At 40.9% G+C, this 18689-nt stretch overlaps 1 protein-coding gene across 1 annotated transcript in view; it reads left to right on the top strand.

Moving 5' to 3' along the window:
* The first annotated feature begins 15885 nt into the window (after positions 1-15885).
* LOC126455430 (translation initiation factor IF-2-like) overlaps positions 15886-18689 on the top strand; it is a 193475-nt gene continuing 190671 nt past the window's right edge. The window contains exon 1 of the mRNA XM_050091182.1: positions 15886-15980. The gene's annotated coding sequence lies outside the window, so the exon portion shown is untranslated. The remainder of the gene's footprint in view (positions 15981-18689) is intronic.

Genomic DNA, 18689 nt, shown 5'->3' on the forward strand with positions numbered 1-18689 from the left:
CGAACGGAAAGTTCATAATTTTGTGAAAGAAAAAAAAAAGGGGGCGGGCACGAGGTAAATTTGAACACGGATCTCCCCCCTCACAGGCCCATACAGTGTCCACATAACCACGACGCTCCAGCTACTCCAGTATGCTCGGTGTTGCACATCTTTGGCCTGCACGGTTCACTGTTTTATTTTGGTTCTTTTTTCACATTTCAGTACACGTTCTTCCTATTCTCATGTTTGATTTGTGTCCAGTTTGGAACGGGATATCGACTGGGATCACCTTACCACTAAATCTGAGGGGAGTGCGATGGGGAGTTTGCGTTTTTAGTAGGCTATTTCCTTAAAATTATCTATTTAAACCTACCAGGGAGGGTAAAGAAAAAAATGCTGTTGTAAATGTTACTCAAAAACTAATTACGTGTGCTGTTGGGCCTAAGCTTATCCACTCAAAGCACAATGGTTTCAGTAGTAAAACGGCCGTTCAAGGAAAACGATTTAATTGTTAATTATACTGCCACAATCAGCAATATTTTAAGATAAAATTAACACGAACGTCAGTTTTACGTCTTTTAAGTTCAAGAACAGTTATCGATTTTTAATATTCAAGGACGATTTTAGCCACACACTTGCGCGACGAGCATGCGCAATGGCTTTTGGACCAATTTGAGGCTGTTTCCCAGCTTGACAGGGCACAGGTGTCCTTCCCAAGTTGTTCGTCCAGACGTCGCCTACACCACTGTTGTCCTTTGTAAACGATTTCATTCACACCCTGTATAGCATGTTCTGACACACAGAAATTTTTTTTTCAAAGATGTTAAAATATCAAAGAGCATTTCTCATGTATTCTGAACCACAATTTTATAAGTTTGCCGAAAGTCAGTACGACTCCAACAACGCAAGTTTTACTTTTGCACCATTAGCATTCCTCTTCGGCAACAAAAACACTACAAGTAAATTTCTTCAAATTCATATTAATATGTTACTGAATATTCAAGGCAATTACGTTAAGTCATCAACATAATATTTCTAGCTTTTTTTATTCAAGTAAATGGGATGTTAATAGTTTCCATAAATTTTGTGAAATGGAGTCGTGGTGGGGAGGAGTGAATGAATAGTATTAGTATTATCCTCTAAGCGTCAAAAAGAAGAAAGGAAGTAAGTATTTAACTCCCCGTTGACGAGATGGACGTTAGAAATGGAGCTGAAGCTCGGATTGGACAATTATGGGACAGGCATGGGCCGTATCCTTTACGGAAGTACCATCTCGGCGGTTCTGAACTGTCTATTCGAGACTGTGAGTCCAGTGGTTTAACCTCTGCTACACTATGTTCGCCATTTCTGACATCAACAACCTGAACAAAACAGTCGCTACTGAACTAAATTTAAAAGAAAAACAACCATCACCCGAAAGTCGATTTGAGTAGTACCGCAGAGCTTTGTTAGGCACGGCCATATAGTACGTAACATTCACTACATTTATATTACGCCTTAAGAAGTAGCTAATCCAGCCTTTTATGGCCAAATTTGATCTTTCACAAAGATTCTGAATAAATGTTCCATTTGCCATTTTTCAAATAAAGATAATAACAGATGTGAAAATCACACTGCATCCTAGACAAGATGTATGTTGCTGGATTACGATTAGAAGCTTCAGTCATGAGATTCCTTGTTTGACACTTCACCATTGTGGTATCAGGCCATGCTTGCATAGAATGGAATCACAAGACCCGTTATGACGTTGTAATTATGACGTTGTAACATGTTCCAATTCATGACCGATTTGTGATGGCAAATCGTTGTCACATGAGCAATAGTTTCCGCCAGCGTAATTTCTAACTTTTAAGATTCGAGACATCGTTACCATTTTTTCTAGATCTAAAGAAAAATGGTGAAAGTGTATGTAAATACAGTTTTAGTGGTAGAAGCTGCCAGCTGTTGTGCCCTCTGTATGCGAAAAATGAGTCTACGAAATCAGCTTCAAGAATTCGACACGTATTCATAAAGCAGATTAAATACGATATACTGAACCGATTCTTCACATTACCTACAAACACAATTGAACCGCAAAAAAACAGAGAATCATTGATTACTTCATGGGGATGAACGACTGTAGCAAAGAAAAATTCTATCTACAGCACGTCACTTGCAGTACTGTAAAGAAAGCCATAATGCGGATTAGATCAGCATCTACTGGACATGATGGGTATCACTACCCAGATGGTAAAACTTATTATTGACCACCTACTGCCCTCTATAACAGACATTTTCAACGATTCATTAATCACAAGTGCTTTCCCTGAGCTCTGGAAACTGGAACAAATTAAGCCACTGTCTAAAACGGACATCGCCACAGCACCCTCTGACTACCGCCCCATCTGCCTTCTTCCTGCACTATCAAAGGCCTGAGACTATATAGTCCATGACCAGCTCACCAACTACTAGACGAGTACCAATCAGGTTTCCGTAAACATCAAAGCACAACATCCGCACTGATAAAGGTGACAGATGACCTGAAACTTGCCATGGACAGACAAGAAGCGACAATCATTTGCTTCTTAGATTTCAGCAAAGCATTTGATACCGTCGACTTCGACATTTTACTAGCCAAACTTATCGGTCTAAATTTCTCACCAAGTGCAGTGCAATGGTTTCGCTCATGCATGACGTCTCGTCAGCAACGCGTCCTGTCCGGGAATATAAAATCACAATGGCGGCGGGTAGTGTCAGGCGTTCCCCAAGGCTCAGTATTAGGTCCTATACTCTTCTCTCTGTCTGTCAATGATGTGTCATGGGTTCTGACCTATTGCAAATATCATATTTATGCTGATGACCTTCAGTTGTATCTAAGTGCGAAACCAAGCAATCTTAAGAAAGCTATTGAAAATTTCAATGCTGGCCTCGATGCACTATCAAAATGGGCACAGGACATAGGACTAAAACTAAAGCCATCTAAAACCCAAGCGGTATTTGTTGGTCACTCTCGAAACATCGGGAATCCGTACCATCTCTTATCCTAAATGGAACAAATATTAACTTCTCTCCCTCAGCAAAGAGGTTGGGAGTAATAATAGATAAAAATCTAAATAGGACAGAGCACGTAACTGCAGTGTGCAAAAAAGCATCAGCATCCCTTCATGTCCTACAAAAATATAAAAAACTCTTACCTTTGGATCTGAAAAAGAAATTAGTACAAACGCTTATACTCCCAGTCATTGACTACAGCGATATTACCCTACAAGGCCTCTCTCAGAAAAATTCGCGATGTCTGGAACTGGTTATGAATGCCTGCGTCCGATATATCTGTGACGTTCGACTTTTTGATCACATTTCACCAGCATATGCAAAATTGTCCTGGCTGCGTGCAGACAAACGCAGAGATTTCCATACACTCTGTCTCATCCACTGCCTTATAAATGTACACTGTCCCTCATATCTCTCCTCGTCCTTAACGCTTATGTCGGGACAACATGACAGAAACACACGTTCCCATCATAATAAAATACTCTCTGTTCCACTTCATCGCTCAGTTACCTTCTCCAAGTCCTTTACAGTAGCAGAAACCCGACTCTGGAATAACCTCCCTCGTTATGTTAGAGAACTTAAAAACATGTCCGGCTTCAAAAAACAGTTAATGACGTAACTAATTAAGCAACAGTAATGCCTTCCTCTGTACATGAATGCACTTCACCTCATTACTTCCCTCTTTCCCCCTCCTTAAATCTCTTTTCCCCAAAATTCGCTATACTAGTAAACATCTACTTTACACACCAAGATATTAATGTATACCTGCACAAATCTTCATTACTATTGTCAATTTTTCTCATGTTTATGATTATTATTTGATTTTTTTACTGTTATTATTATTGCTTTTATCATAATTTGTATGTATAGCACCTGTTGTAAAAATACTGCCAGCGTTTACTTTATTAGGTCTTAGTCATTACTCTTTATTCATATTGTCATTAGAGTAATCTAATTTTCTTATTCAAACTGTTGTTATGATGTAACTCTGATGTGTGAAAGCTGCATGTGTGGAACACTGGTCCGATGTAAGAGAGGGCATGATGGCTCTAATCTGATCAGGTTAAATAAATAAATAAATAATTGTCCGATCTGAGTAAACCAAGACTTGTGTTGATGAAAAATGCGGTGTTACAACTCATTCTGGGCTGTAACTCGTTATTTACAAACTCAGGAAAGATACAAGGCAGTGAATTCGAAAAAGAATGAAAATTACCTATTTTCTTAATACGTCGAGATATAGGAGCTCAAATTACAACCAGGTTTACAAAACTCGACTGCAAATAGGTCGTGTGTGGAAATCAAACCTCTCCATAGTACTGCCGTACAACGTTAGAGCGCTTGGACAACTCTGCAACCATCAGACGAGTATGGATCAATCAAGGGTGCGGGTTTTATTGTTGATGAGGTGGATGGTACAGGGCTGGCGAAATAAAACTGGCCCGGCAAATTTTTATAACTGATTCGGAATTGACTCTTGTTAATAAACAGGAGAACTGCCCATCACAGTAAATGGTGGAAACCGGGATTTCGAAGCACCAATCAGTTGCTGTCGCATGTCTACTACTGCGTGCTCTGTCCCGAGAACTTCACTGGAAGCTCAGTTAAGTGATGGCTACCCCGTAGCAAAATTGCGGAAGTTTCTTTCTCAACGATTCTATATGTTTTTGGGTGTGCCTAATCCGAATTTCAAGTTTGCTGCCTGTAGGAGGTCAGCTTCTAAACGAAAAACACAAAAAAACCTCAAAATTTTCGCACTTTTTTCAGTTTTTCATTTATATCTCGTAAAACCATATGCGTTTTTCGAAGACGACCACTCCACACAAAAAAAGTTATCTGTTATTTTAAATTAACTGATGGGAAAGCATCTTGGATGAAAACATTAATAAATTATGTTTACAACATAATAGGTACATGACACCGAGTACAAAGATGAGTATGAAATCTGTATTTAGTAATGTACATTTATCGTGAAATGAGTGAAAGTCGAACCCTACATTGTAAGATTATTTCTTATACATTCCCTATCTGGAAAGGAAAGAAGGCATTCGTTGATAGAATATGGAAACAAAAGACAGATAATTTGGATAGTGAATTGTCGGTGTATCAAGAAATACCGGTACTGATGTCATGTGGCCAGTATTTCTGCTGCTTCTGAGGGAAAACTCTAAAGGTGTGTTGATGAGCTGCAGTTTCAGTGGGAGATATAGAAGCAGTGTTTAGTGATGATGCCTTGTAGGGTGATGTGACGTACTGCTTACGTTCCACCTTGTTGGGTATTTTGATTGTGTAGTTACCAGCATAAAGGTCAGTCAGTAATTTCTCACCAGTAACAGTTATTTTCTTTGGAGGGTTTGAAGGATCAGTGAATTTAGTAAAGTATAGACCGAGGCCGGGATTTTTTAAGAGGCTTTTGAGAAAATTAACCTTGCCTTGGTTGAATAATGCGGACGTAGAGTCGCAACCACTAATTGCATGGAAAACGAGCATCTGGTTGGCAACTCAATTCTCCACTGCACTTCACGGATGGTAGAGGAACTGAGGACCTTTACCTCTCTGTGACTTGAGGAGTTATACAGCCGGCCGGTGTGGCCGAGCGGTTCTAGGCGCTTCAGTCTGGAACCGCGCGGCCGCTACGGCCGCAGGTTCGAATCCTGCCTCGGGCATGGATGTGTGTGGTGTCCTTCCGTTAGTTAGGTTTAAGTAGTTCTAAGTTCTAGGAGACTGATGACCTCAGATGTTAAGTCCCCTAGTGCCCAGAGCCATTTGAACCATTTTTTCGAATTATACATGGGGATGGCGCGGGGAGGGGGGGGGGGGGAATTGGAGACCGATCATCAGAAGGTCAACATCTTCCGCTACAATCGCAACACGCTTTTGAGCCGAGCCGAAACCAGAGATTCTGCCGTCCACACAATCAGTGTGTCTGCATCATCAGCTACCTGCTTGGAGGCGATTCCACTTTTAATGTATTTCGACTATATCCTTGTTTTCGCCTTTGGTAGAAAATTTACTTCTGAAACTGTTGGTGTCATGGTGCTGCTAAATTGTGTCTCCATGGACTGCTTTTTGGCCGACCTCTTCAAGCACTCCATGGACTTGCTTGTCTTCTGTCTGTACCCGTCGAACACAGTTGTTGCGCTTTGATTGTGTTTAATTTGCACATAATGGTTACTTGATACGCAACTTTGTTCGACAATATGTCAATTCAATCCTACAAATCAGTGCAACAAAAACTTCTTGGCAGTCACATATACTGTACGACTTGGAGCCAGAGCAGTGAGCGTGGAAGTTGACAAAGGTTTGGTTCCCATTACCGCACTGAAACCCTCGGCTCCTAAGAGGCTTGCAAATGCAAGAAAGGTAGGAGCGGATATAGGCGAGCAGGACCTCAACAATGTGAAGGCTCGTGCTCCAACGTCGACGACAGTTTTGATAGAAAGGACGAAGACTATCTGGACGAGCCCACTGCAGTACCATGTCTCAAGCAGCTGAAGTGATAGGACGTATTATTCATGTAACATTTTCTGGTATTACGCATCTTTACTAATCAGTTTTCCTCTATCATAAAATTAATTATTCAATTACAGTTTTATCACATGAAGAACAGCAACATCTCACTGTTTAGCCTGGGTTTTATACAGCCCCTGAAGCTTTTCCTAGACCTTCCATTGCCTAAAACCCTTCGCGTGAACCATCTAGTGCTCAAGAAACATTACCTGGGCCACCAACAGCCAAACAAAGGCGAGAGTACAGGGTGTTTCAAAAAGACTGATCTGATTCCAAAACTCCATCTTTATTGACAAAAACATGCTACAAACATGGGATGAATTACAAAATACAAAATCTTAGTTTTAGTTGTGCTATTATAAATGTTCTATGTGTCCACCGCCAGCAGCACGAACATCTAGGCTATAGCTTAATCCGTCATAAACTTTACACGATGTATCTACTTTTACAGAGGTTATGGCGGTTGTTATTTTGCTTTTCACCTCTTCTATATCACGAGGTGAAGGGGAGATGAACATACTTCCTTTCACATATCCCCGCATCATAAACCGCGTGAGATCATGTCTGGCGGTCTTGGAGCCCATGGGCCCCGTGCTCTCTACCAGCGTTGGGGCTGAGTCTCACTGAGAAACTGAAGTACGTTGTTGTGCCAATATGGTGGAACGCCATCTTGTTGGAAAATGAAGTCATCGAAGTCCTCCTGAAGTTGTGAAAAAGTCAATTCTGCAGCATTTTAGGATAGCTGATTCCAGTCAATGTGTTTTCCTTAAAAAAGAAGGGACTGTGCACTTTTTCACGAGAAATGGCACAAAAAACGTTCACTTTGGGTGAGTCTCCTTCGTGCTCAATAATATCATGAGTGTTCTGAAATCCCCATATGCGCACGTTATGTCGGTTTTCTGTACCTATAACTTGAAATGTTTCTTCATCACTGATAGTTAACCGTGATAAAAATGTAACGTCTTCCTTGTCCTCTAGCAGAGCATTCCTAAAGTCAACCCGTTTCCTTTTACAACCAATCCAAAGAGCTTGCACCAACCGTATTTTATATGCTTTACAGACCAAATGACGCCTTAACACTCGCCAGACAGTTGTATGAGGCATTGCCAGTTCTCTCCTTGCATGGCGAGTAGACTTTCGTGGACTCCGCTCAAACGTTTGCCGAATTCTTTCCACCATGTCATTAGACGTGCGCGGTCAACTTGGACTCTTATCCTTACACAAGCATCCTGTCTCTTCAAATTGGCGATACCAACGACGAATGTTTTTCTTTCTTCTGGTTGACTGCAAACTGAGAAGACGCGTTGACTGACATCTAACGGCGATTTTCTGAAATTCTAAGCCACGCCCATTCAAACAACACACATTTTCTAGCTGACACGTCCCATGTTTCATAGTTATTAACACCCAAAATCATGTAATTTTTTTAAACACCATGTACCGTGCACGCGACATCAGTACAGGTATTTCGTGACTAATCGATATTTCAGTATACAACTTACCTGCCTTCTTTGTCCATGTTCTATCACTAAATGCCATCTTTGTCTTCCAGACAAAGAATCTACTCGAAGTGGTGACCCAATGATGAGCTCGCATTCACTCAATATCATGACACATGTGCATTACTACATACAGATCTCGTTTTCATCTTTTTGTTCAGTGTCATGTACCTATTATGTTCTAAATATAATTTGTTAATGTTTGTTAAAGATACTTTCCCATCAATTCATTCAAAACAAACTTTTTTAAGTGCTATACACCGGAAGTATAACGTCGGTGAGAGATAGATAGGTGGGAGGGGCTATAGGTCGCAGAAGACAAGTTTTGTAATTTTCGCTTTGCTCTCTCCCCTCTTATGAGAACGTTGAATGTTAAAGACGTCTCTTAAAGGGAATTTAGTGTACTGTGACGTAATGTAGGGGTCTTGTTGATTACATGCGTATTTTCTGAGCTGTAACGGATGGGAATGGATGTATTTGGCGTTTCCGCGGAAGGACCAAAACATCGCTGCTTTTCAGCGCTTTCTATCGCCGATACCGCTCGTCTGGAAATAAAACTTAGCTAGTATTATTTGTAAGAAATTTTTTCTGCTTTAATTTTGTGCAGAGTGGTCATGATCGAAAAACGCATAGTTTTCGAGGTACAAGCGAAAAACTGAAAAAAAAGCGAACATTTTGACGGTTTTTACGTGTTTCTTTGTGAAGCCGATCTCCCACAAGGCAACAAAGTTGAAATTAGGATTCAGAGAGGGAAAAAAATTCCGCAATTTTGTTACGAAAATGGCTGTTTTGAGTATCAGTTGACCTGACAATGTGTCATTAGGTTGAGTGAGTGAGCAGCCAACACAACATGGTGCTTACGATAAAATGGCCCGTGTTCATCACCGAGTGTTTATGTGGCGGACGATTCGTGGAAAACGTGTGCGGAGCTGTTTACACAGGAGTTTACGACTAGAAGTGTTTTGGCAAAATCTCCAGCAGAAGCCGTAATGCAAAATGACGCGTAACAGACTCTGTAGCGAATAAAAACCGTAACTGTTCGAAAAGAGTTCGCACATCAGAAAACATTGCTCGAGTGAAGAAAGACCTGGAACAAAGTCTGACGACATCTCAAAGCCATTTTTCTGTGCATATCCAAACTAAGAGAACTTTCGCGTATTGATTACTGCCGGCGGTTTCTGAGTGAAGTGGAATCAGTTATTTTTTATCCACGGTTTTTCATTTCTTCAGATGAGGCCTGTTGCAGCTTGTCAGTGTGTGTGCACTCACTGAACATATGCCATTAAACGTCAGAAAATCCCCATCAGTATTTTGAAGAGTCGTTGCATCATCTCAAGATTGGTGTTTGGTGTGCAACGTCTGGTTTCCTCATCGTAACACGATTCTTTCACCAAACTGTTACTGCTAACCAGTATATCCAGAAACTGTTTAATCCGTGTGCGGACCAACTCCCAGTGATTGCATGGATATTTTTGGCTAGACGGAGCAACTGCACACACTGGCTTGACAACGTTGTCACGAGTGCATGATGTGTTCGGTAAAGAAAGGACAATCAGCAGACGCAGTATAATTCGTGGCAACCTCGATCGCCTGATCCCTCTCCCTGTGGTTTTTTGGCTGTGGGGAAACTGTAGGGTCGGGGTTACTCAAGGAAGAACTACAGCAAAACACTGAAAACGCAAGTGCTGCTGTTTCTCAAGCAGAACTGCTATGCGTTCTGAGCACAATGCTGCATCGACGTCAAAGTTGGCCATTTCCAGTACCTTCAGTGGTAATCATTAACAAGGGTCAATCCCGGATCAGTCTTATTGTATTTCCGGTCTAGTTTTATTTTGCTCACACTGTGCAATGAAAGCGGGTCCTGACCCGTCTGATCCATTTGGCATAACCATTTGGATGAATGAGACCCAAATTTGGACTTGCGTCTAGGCCGTTTCCTGCTTTTCATTTTTTTCAATTAAATTTAAATACACCATACACTATCGACATTTTCACAACAATAACTCCATCCGTCTCTTAAGTTGTCTTAAATCATTTCACTGTTCCAACAATTCTCTCCTGTCGGAATATCCGGCTCTCAACACCATAGTGGCACAAAAAGCTGCCTTTCGAATTTTGCCTGTATTCTTCTTCATTTAAAGTTTCTATGCAAAAGTCTAGTTCTTGTACCAGTTCTTATCCTTTGTGCTTCAGGAAATTACGTCATTAATTTTTGGCCTCCACTGTTTTACCGCCGGCTTGTGAGTCAGCTCAAAGTGTGTTCGCTGAAAAAAAAAATGTTCGTGTGAAAGCTAAAAAAAGCTGGTGCGCATTAGTTGTAACAACGTTTGTGGGGAAGCGGCATGAACGTGTAATCTATACTACTACATGTATAAAATGTAGTAGGTGAACAACAAATCTTCTATGGAAAACTGTTGTTACGATACTGTTGGACGGTGGACAAATAAGGTGCTTAGATATAGTATCGCAAGTATCCAGAAAGATCAACAACTGTAAATTTCATACTTACTTGGACACATGCATACGCACAGGCATGTTACATTTGAAACGTAGAAAATCATTCGGGAATCACACAGGTTAATAAACTGATTACAGTCCAACTAAGCTAGCAAGATACAAGCTCGTATATGAATACTGTAAATACGTATGGTCTCTGATATACGCAACAGGAAGGATGGTGCGGAAGCTGCGGCCTGGTCTGATAGTATTTCCTGGATTAACGTGTAGTCGTATGATATTAGCCAGAGGAAGCAAGATGTGTCAGCGCAGTGTCTTCTGATGGTAACTGCCTAGAATTCGCTGATCCACTAGAATTCGAGCGTGCCATCACAGAAGCCCTATAACTTCACCTGATTTTTCGGCCGTGTACCTTTCGGTCGTCTCTGAGTGAGGGAAATCTTGATGATGTTTCAGGGCACAGTTTTGTTTTGTAGTGAAACTTTCCGCATCTGTACGGTCTCCGAGTCATTCCTGGTTTCCATCGATGTGTGAAATCTCAACAGTTTCTAAATAAAATCTGATTCTGGTGTAATTCATCCTAGCAGCATCCTAGCATCTCAGACAATCTCTGCGTTTGATTTTTAATATTAATTGTCGTCCGAATTTTCTTAATTTAAAAACCGTCCTAAATGTGCTGTCTATGAATTGTAAACGCAAACATTTTAGGGTAGGCTTGCCCATTGCCGTTATTAACATCAGCTGAAACTACAAGTTTACTGATACTGATACTGATACTGATAGTGATTTATTTTATTTTCACTACTCGTTTTGAACGTTCAAACCTCCTTCATCAAGTGGATAAACGACGTGTATGAGAGAAGTAATGAGACTGAATTTTTGCCTACCAAAGTTGTTATTTTTTTTCAAACAACAGTATTCTCCCCTTCAAAGTAGTTCCCTTCGGCAGATATATGCGTGTGGAATCGTTGTTCCCAGTCTTGGTAGCAGCGCTGAAAGGCTTCAGCTGGTAGGGTAGGCTGATAGATCACATTCTTATGAAGGTTCTCCAGAGTCCCAAAACGACATCCTTTTAAGCCTTTTTTCAATTTCGAGAAAAGAAAAAAGTCACAAGAACTTAGATCAGGTGAATAGGTGGGCTGTGAAACAACAGGAATGCCTTTTGAGGTAAAAAATTCTGTATTGGAAGTGGCTATGTGACATACTGTAGCCGGCTGCTGTGGCCGAGCGGTTCTAGGCGCTTTATTCTGGAACCGCGCTGCAGCTACAGTCGCAGGTGCGAATCCTGCCTCGGGCATGGCTGTGTGTGATGTCCTTAGGTTAGTTAGGTTTCAGTAGTTCTAAGTCTAGGGGAATGATGACCTCAGATGTTAAGTCCCATAGTGCTCAGAGCCATTTCCTGCCTACGCTACGCTTGTCCGTTCTCTGTTAAAATAGTGCTGCGCGGTGTAGTATTCATACCAGACAGGATTGGCGGAGTACATAGAGAAAGTTCAAGGAAGGGCAGTACGTTTTCTATTATCGCGAGATAGGGGAGAGAGTGTCACTGAAATGGTATAGGGTTTGGGATGGACATCGTTAAAGCAAAGGCGTTTTTCGTTGCGGCAGAATTTCCTCACGAAATTTCAATCACCAGTTTTCTCCTTAGAATGCGAAAATGTATTGTTGACGCCGACCTACATAGCGAGAAACTATATCATAATAAAATATGGGAAATCAGAGTTCGCACGGAAAGTTGTAGGTGTTCGTTTTTTCCGCGCACTGTACGATATTGGAATAATCGAGAATTATTGTGAAGGTGGTTCGATGAACCCTCTGCCAGGCAATTAAATGTGATTTGCAGAGTATCCACGTAGATAGCACCCGAACAACCGATCAGCTTCGCCGTTTGCGAGATGCTCATTCCCAGGCACCGGGACATAACCAACAACCCTTTGTCAACAGCGCTTATGTCAGTGAATTTCCCCATTTGTGGCCCGTATTGTCGCTAGAATGATTAGCCCATGCTTCTCTGGTTCACTCTTTCCATACCGCTTCACGAGTCGGGAACACCGTCATTCGTCATGCAATTTGCCGCTATCTCCCGCTACCCTTCAACTGTTTCTCTTCGTGAATGGTTCGTGCGAGTAATATCTACCGGTAAGCTTCTTCACGTGATGGCAGTTGTCTTCTCATCTTCACCCATTAAAATCAGTCATAAGACTATTTCATCGAATGTTTTCCGGTTGTTTGTAACATTCATTTTTGAGCAACTTATTATCTAATAAAGCGACCGTCGTAATCAGGCGCTTAAATACATATCACCTATTGTGGGTTGTCTTCCAATTTCCGGTGTTCTTGGTCGACTCGTTCCACATATGCGCATTTATGTTCTACGCAAGATTTCTTTGGATATTCGAACATCCATATCACTCGAAAACGATCAAGAGTGGCCTGTGAAACTCAGTATTCGTAGGAGGATGCGAACTAAAAAACTACTCAAATAATCTACGTTCACAAGAGGACCGTTATGTAATCACTTACGCGAGTGGCTCGAAATGTTTGTAGAGCATCTGAGGGATTCCTTGACTTGCGAGATAAGACTTACCGACCTTGTGCCCGATGAATAGAAAACTGGCTTATACTTTTCTCCGTGCTCATGCTACCGACCTAGTAAAGGATGTCTGCGAAAGATGCCCGTGCTTCAGGGTTTGGAAACGCACGGCGTATCATAACTGGACAGTATGGCTCAGTAATCATCTGCACCATGAAAATAGTATGATCCACATATCTGTATTCATTTGTGAAAGCTTTCTACAGTCGTAAACTTCACGTCATTTACTCACCTTCACAAACACTTGCTGATAATAATAGCTGAGAATAATAGAAAACTATAGATGGGTCAAAGAAGAACCGAGGAAATGAAGACTTATACATACCTGAAAAATTACAGACGCTGTATAGAAACTAAAGTTAAAATCCTGACATATATACATACCTGAAAAATTACAGACGCTGTATAGAAACTAAAAGTTAAAATCCTGACATCTTCTGAGAATAAACTGAAACATGTTGACCAAAAAGATCTTTCAGTACTTCTGTCGACGGAAAACGAGTATCAAATTCATGAAGGTCAAGAACTACATAAAAGAGATTTTTTATCACACTGCAGAAAATATATAAGCCGCATTGAAACCATCAAGACATTGGCTCTGAGCACTATGGGACTTAACATCTGTGGTCATCAGTCCCCTAGAACTTAGAACTACTTAAACCTAACTAACCTAAGAACATCACACACATCCATGCCCGAGGCAGGATTCGAACCTGCGACCGTAGCGGTCACGCGGTTCCAGACTGAAGCACCTAGAACCGCACGGCCACACCGGCCGGCTTCATCAAGACATTCCAGGAGTTATTTTTCACTGAAGAACGGTGGAGGATATGAAGTGAAAGAAAGAAAAAATTCTGGAAAGAGAAGAAGGGACTGGCACGAAAGCCTTCTGTTCCGCTCGATCCATATTTGGCAAAAATAAACTGGAGAATAAATTATTATAATCCTAGTTATTTTACTAGTTATAAAATCAGTTTTCTTTATAAATTTCGGATACGTTTTAATTACGGTATTGCACCTTTTTTTACATATTCTGAAGTCCACTGATTCTTCCTTCGTCGTCGGCGAAGTTTGAAATTGAAAAAAATAGCATGGGTTCATTTTTACCATTCATTGTTTTTCGGCTTTTAAGAACCTGCTTTTTCTTCTTCTGCAATTTATTTTGCACTTCACTTTTATAAACCTTCGCAAAATTTATGCTCCTAGAAATATTATTTACTGTCTGAGTGTAGAACCGATGAAAGTATTTCTGTGAGGATAGGTTTCGTGCAGTTTTACAAAAGTGTAGAACAAAAAACGCAAATGCAGTAGAAGAAATAGCGAGTTCCTAAAAGTCCAAAAACCGCGAAAGATAAAATGCGAAGGCGTGCTGAACAGTAGCACCTCTGAATTTTCTATGTGAAAACTCTTAAAGCTTGTTAAATAAAACAAACGTTATTAACATCCTACATCTTTGTTCTTCACGTCTATGTATTTATTTCAACCTGACGATATACATTTCTCTCAACGAAAGCCCAGTTTGCTGAGACCGTCACTGTAGAATCTTTGACTTTGTTGATGGAGCTATAACCTCAACTCTGCTTGCACCGCCTCCAAGTGAAGTCCTCGAAGATGTTCTTTAAATTTTGCAAACAGCTGAAAATCGGATGGGGCAAGTCGGGACTAAATTAAGGTGATACCTAATTGTGAATTCAAGGCGTCGGATTGTTGAGGGTGTCACAGTGCTGGTATTGACATGCTGAAGAAGAGGGTGATCTATGCGTGGACGAACTCTTCGGTTAGAAGAACACAGACATAATTAGGTTACACACCGCCATGTTACACGGTACAATCTGGAGACCCCTAGCGGCAGAGGGTTGCAAATACCTAGACGTGAAGAATAACAATGTAGAATGTTAATAACGTCCTTTTTATTTGAAAATATTTGAGAGTTTTCACATAAGACATTCTGATGCGTTACTTTTCAGCACGCACTCGTAAAATTAAGACATTTCGAATTCGAGCTCCGCGAACAACGAAGAAAAAAGCAGTGCACTTCAGAACATGTAAAAAAGAGGAAAAAATACCGTATGTAAATTCTACGCCGAACTTAGAAAGACAGACTGTTTTTAATCTGAAGTATCAAAGTTTAGAAACATACTGTGTATATCATGACAAGACGCTTTGTAAATAAAAGCGAAACACGCCTGGTGAAAACCATTCTTAAACTTCAGGAAGCTTCAGAAAAAAATAACAACTGGTATATATAATTGTTACCACGCAAACAAACGTATCAGTAAGGAAGAATACTTAATTGTTCGAATTCATAAAATACCTAACCATATCATGCGCTGTAATAACCCGAAAGCATGTTTCTTATTTACTGGCAATAGCTTTTACTGTGAACCAAACTTGATCGCTACCCGTGCCGGGAGGGTGCCGTGTTTGTGCGTGCGCCAGGTGTCAGCATGTATATGTGAGTCGGTGAGTCGGCGTGGGTATGTATTAGCTCGTGTGCACGAGCGTTCTTGCATGTCAGAGAGTGTACGAGTCCGTACGTGTGTACCTGATTGTATATTTGCGTGCGTGTGCGGAAACACTTGCATTTTGTTTCCCTTCAGTGACTCACGTAGGTTCCACCACTTCCGTTGACACTTTCCGGCCTGACACGTACCGAGGTATTACAAAGCCAGTCTGGTTTTGAAGTTTTTGGATGCGGGGCAAGTGCTGACTGCCGGATGAGCCGTCTGGCGCGTTAGTCACACTTTTCTCGGTGGCAGCTGATTCACGCACGGCGGTTCGCGTCCTTGTGACCCGGCGCAACGGAGAAAGTAGTGGCTATTCGCGAGCTCTGACGGAACCGCCTAGCGATTCGTCTAGCACCGCCAGCCCCCGCATAGAGCGTCGACGTTTGCTACAGCGGCGATAGTACTGTAAGTCATTTCTCAGCAGTGAGGAGTTCGGTGCTTAAAATAGCGCCACAAACCTTTCCCCAAAAGCACAAAGTCATTTTTCGCGGAAGAGTCGTGTGATGTAACAGGATATCTTCAGTGTCTGCAGTAACTTGTTGGTTGAGTTTCCTTTTACCTCCAAATGCTGTTTCAGTTTTAGTACGAAGTTTATTTGCGAGGTGTCAGTTCTGCCTTGTAGCTATCGATGATATTGTTTTCTGTCCATAGCAGTTTCGGCAGTAAATGTTTTTTTCGACATATGTATCTCTAGTTAACTCACAGTGAATAATCAAGAAAAGAAAGGAAAGCCTCATAAAAATACTGTACATTCTACATCATGCATAGTGCTTTTTCTCTTATGATTCTTATGTTGAAACCTACAACATAATTTTTTTCTGAATGATTTTGTCCCAGCTGTTTTACCGTTTAGGGAAGCTCACTGTTGTATCTCTCTTAAATATAATGAACCAGTATCTGCATTTTATATTTCTGTGCACTTTCCTTCTGCCTCATACGTTAACAAACGATACATTATTCGAAAATAAAATTTTTAACATAGCATTTTGATTGATAAGTTGCAGAGAAGTACTCTGTGATGAAGTAGCGTGCTTGTTTTGTGACAATAGACGATTTTTATTAGTCATTTTATATAACACAAGACGTGAAATTTTTAGTGGATATTGTTTTCAGTTTCAATTAAAAATGATCACACTCTGGATTAAATGCAAATAGATTTTAGCACAAGCCATATCCATGTATCGTAAAGGCATTATCTTAAAGAAAACTGGCCTATGTTGTACTGCATTTGCACAACATTTGGGATTATGAAATAAAGTGAAAGCGATTCCGTACACTGTCAGAAATAATTTCCATTTATCCAGAAAGTTATCGTGAGCACTCGCCTGAGACACTAGCTAACATAAAGAAACAGAGCAACGGACTAGCGAATAATCTGTACAACTTTTCTTACTGTTTTTTCTCTTCCTATAAGTTTCTATAAGAAACGAATATAGCATCCAGGAACTACTTTCCAACATTCGTCATGCAAAAATTTTCTCTTCGTCGTTATGCTTAAGTTCCAAGTAGAAACAACAGTTTATAGAAGGTCAGATCCTTAGAACTCTCCGGTACACTATCACAGAGCATTTTTATGCCGATCCGCTGAACATGTATCATGTTCTTTGTAGCCTGGTAGACAGATGCAACAAACTGCTAAGAAACAATGGTCAACTGCTCTCTACCATACGATGTATACTCTATGATATCTTTAATACCAAAACAGTGTTATAGAAAAAAAATAACCTTACATTTAAGTTAACGCAGTAGTCAGTTTGGTCAATAAATGTACTCAAGATCATATATATAAAACACATAGAATATATAGAATGTATAGAAGTAAGCTTCAGAGATTTCAGATGGCGATCTCATGGATATGGTTTGAAGGAAAGTTGCCATACCTCTTGAAGATGCGAAACTGTCTACGCAGAGCATATGCGAGAGTCCACGAAGCGTTCCTGTACAGTGGTTTGTGATGGTGTCGGTTTTCATTGTTAGCAGTTTCCTGAAAGATTCAGAATAGCAATGCTCAAACAAGAATGGCTTTCGTACTGGGATTCAAACATTATTACGGCAGTTTTTGGTATGTCTGTCCCTAGAATTCAACGATATGCTCCGTAAAGCAGACACATACAGGCCCGATTCTGCTTGGACTGGAGTTAGACGATTCGAAATTCCAAGGGCAGAACACATTTTCATCACTAGTATATAAGAATCAAATGTATGAGAGGTGGAAGCGTATAACTCTGGAGCTCCATCAATTCGTCAATACCGCGAACTAAATGCCAAATTTCTACCCATGTCTCATGGAGAGAGACCATTGGGCACTATTGACAGTGATCTGTCCTTCAGACTTGCGTATTAAGCCTGATGGTATCTTATCAATGAGGAGCAGGCTATGCACCGACGTCGTGGTTCTCGATATCTTTTTATGGTGTATACACTGCCATTTATAACAACACGAAAGCTGCACTGCACTGCACGAGCACCAACCACTGTCATCCACGCAATGCAGTTTCACGTCCGACACATCATCTACAGGCCGGAAAACCGAATAATAAGCCATGTACGCTAAGACATCGCAGTAGCGATGAGGGATATCCCACATTGTCACCATGTGCAGTAATAGCACAAGGGTCAGTTTCGGAGATAGCAAACGTCTTACACCAATTCACGACCAAGAGAGGAATGTATTCTCGCCATGACTAAAGTTATTTATTAATTGGTACGAAACTTTCTTTTTTCTTTGTTTTTGCAATGCTTCTGTTATCTGTGGTGTTACCGTACATTAAAAACGTCAGAAGGTGACGAGAATTGGAACAGTTTTTCTTTGTAATGATATCGTCATTCACTGCGCAGAGGAAGTAGCAGTGTCAACGACATTCACTCCTTGGACTAGAGTAACTAACAAGTAGGAGCACGCTTCCATCGTGTAAGAAGAACTGCAGCCGAATAACTGATAGATACATGTAACGTGGGCATTCTTGTCATTTCGTCAACGGATCAAGATATCGAAGCAAGTGATAGCACACAGTGTAAGTAGCCTGTTTAGGTTTTTTTATTGGTAACGCCACCTCTGTATGAAAATCACTGGCTGTGCTGTGGGCAGTCTGTGGCTGCTTTGCATTGTTGTAA

Source organism: Schistocerca serialis, chromosome 1 (assembly GCF_023864345.2).
Source record: "Schistocerca serialis cubense isolate TAMUIC-IGC-003099 chromosome 1, iqSchSeri2.2, whole genome shotgun sequence".
Classification (NCBI taxonomy): Eukaryota; Metazoa; Arthropoda; class Insecta; order Orthoptera; family Acrididae; genus Schistocerca; species Schistocerca serialis.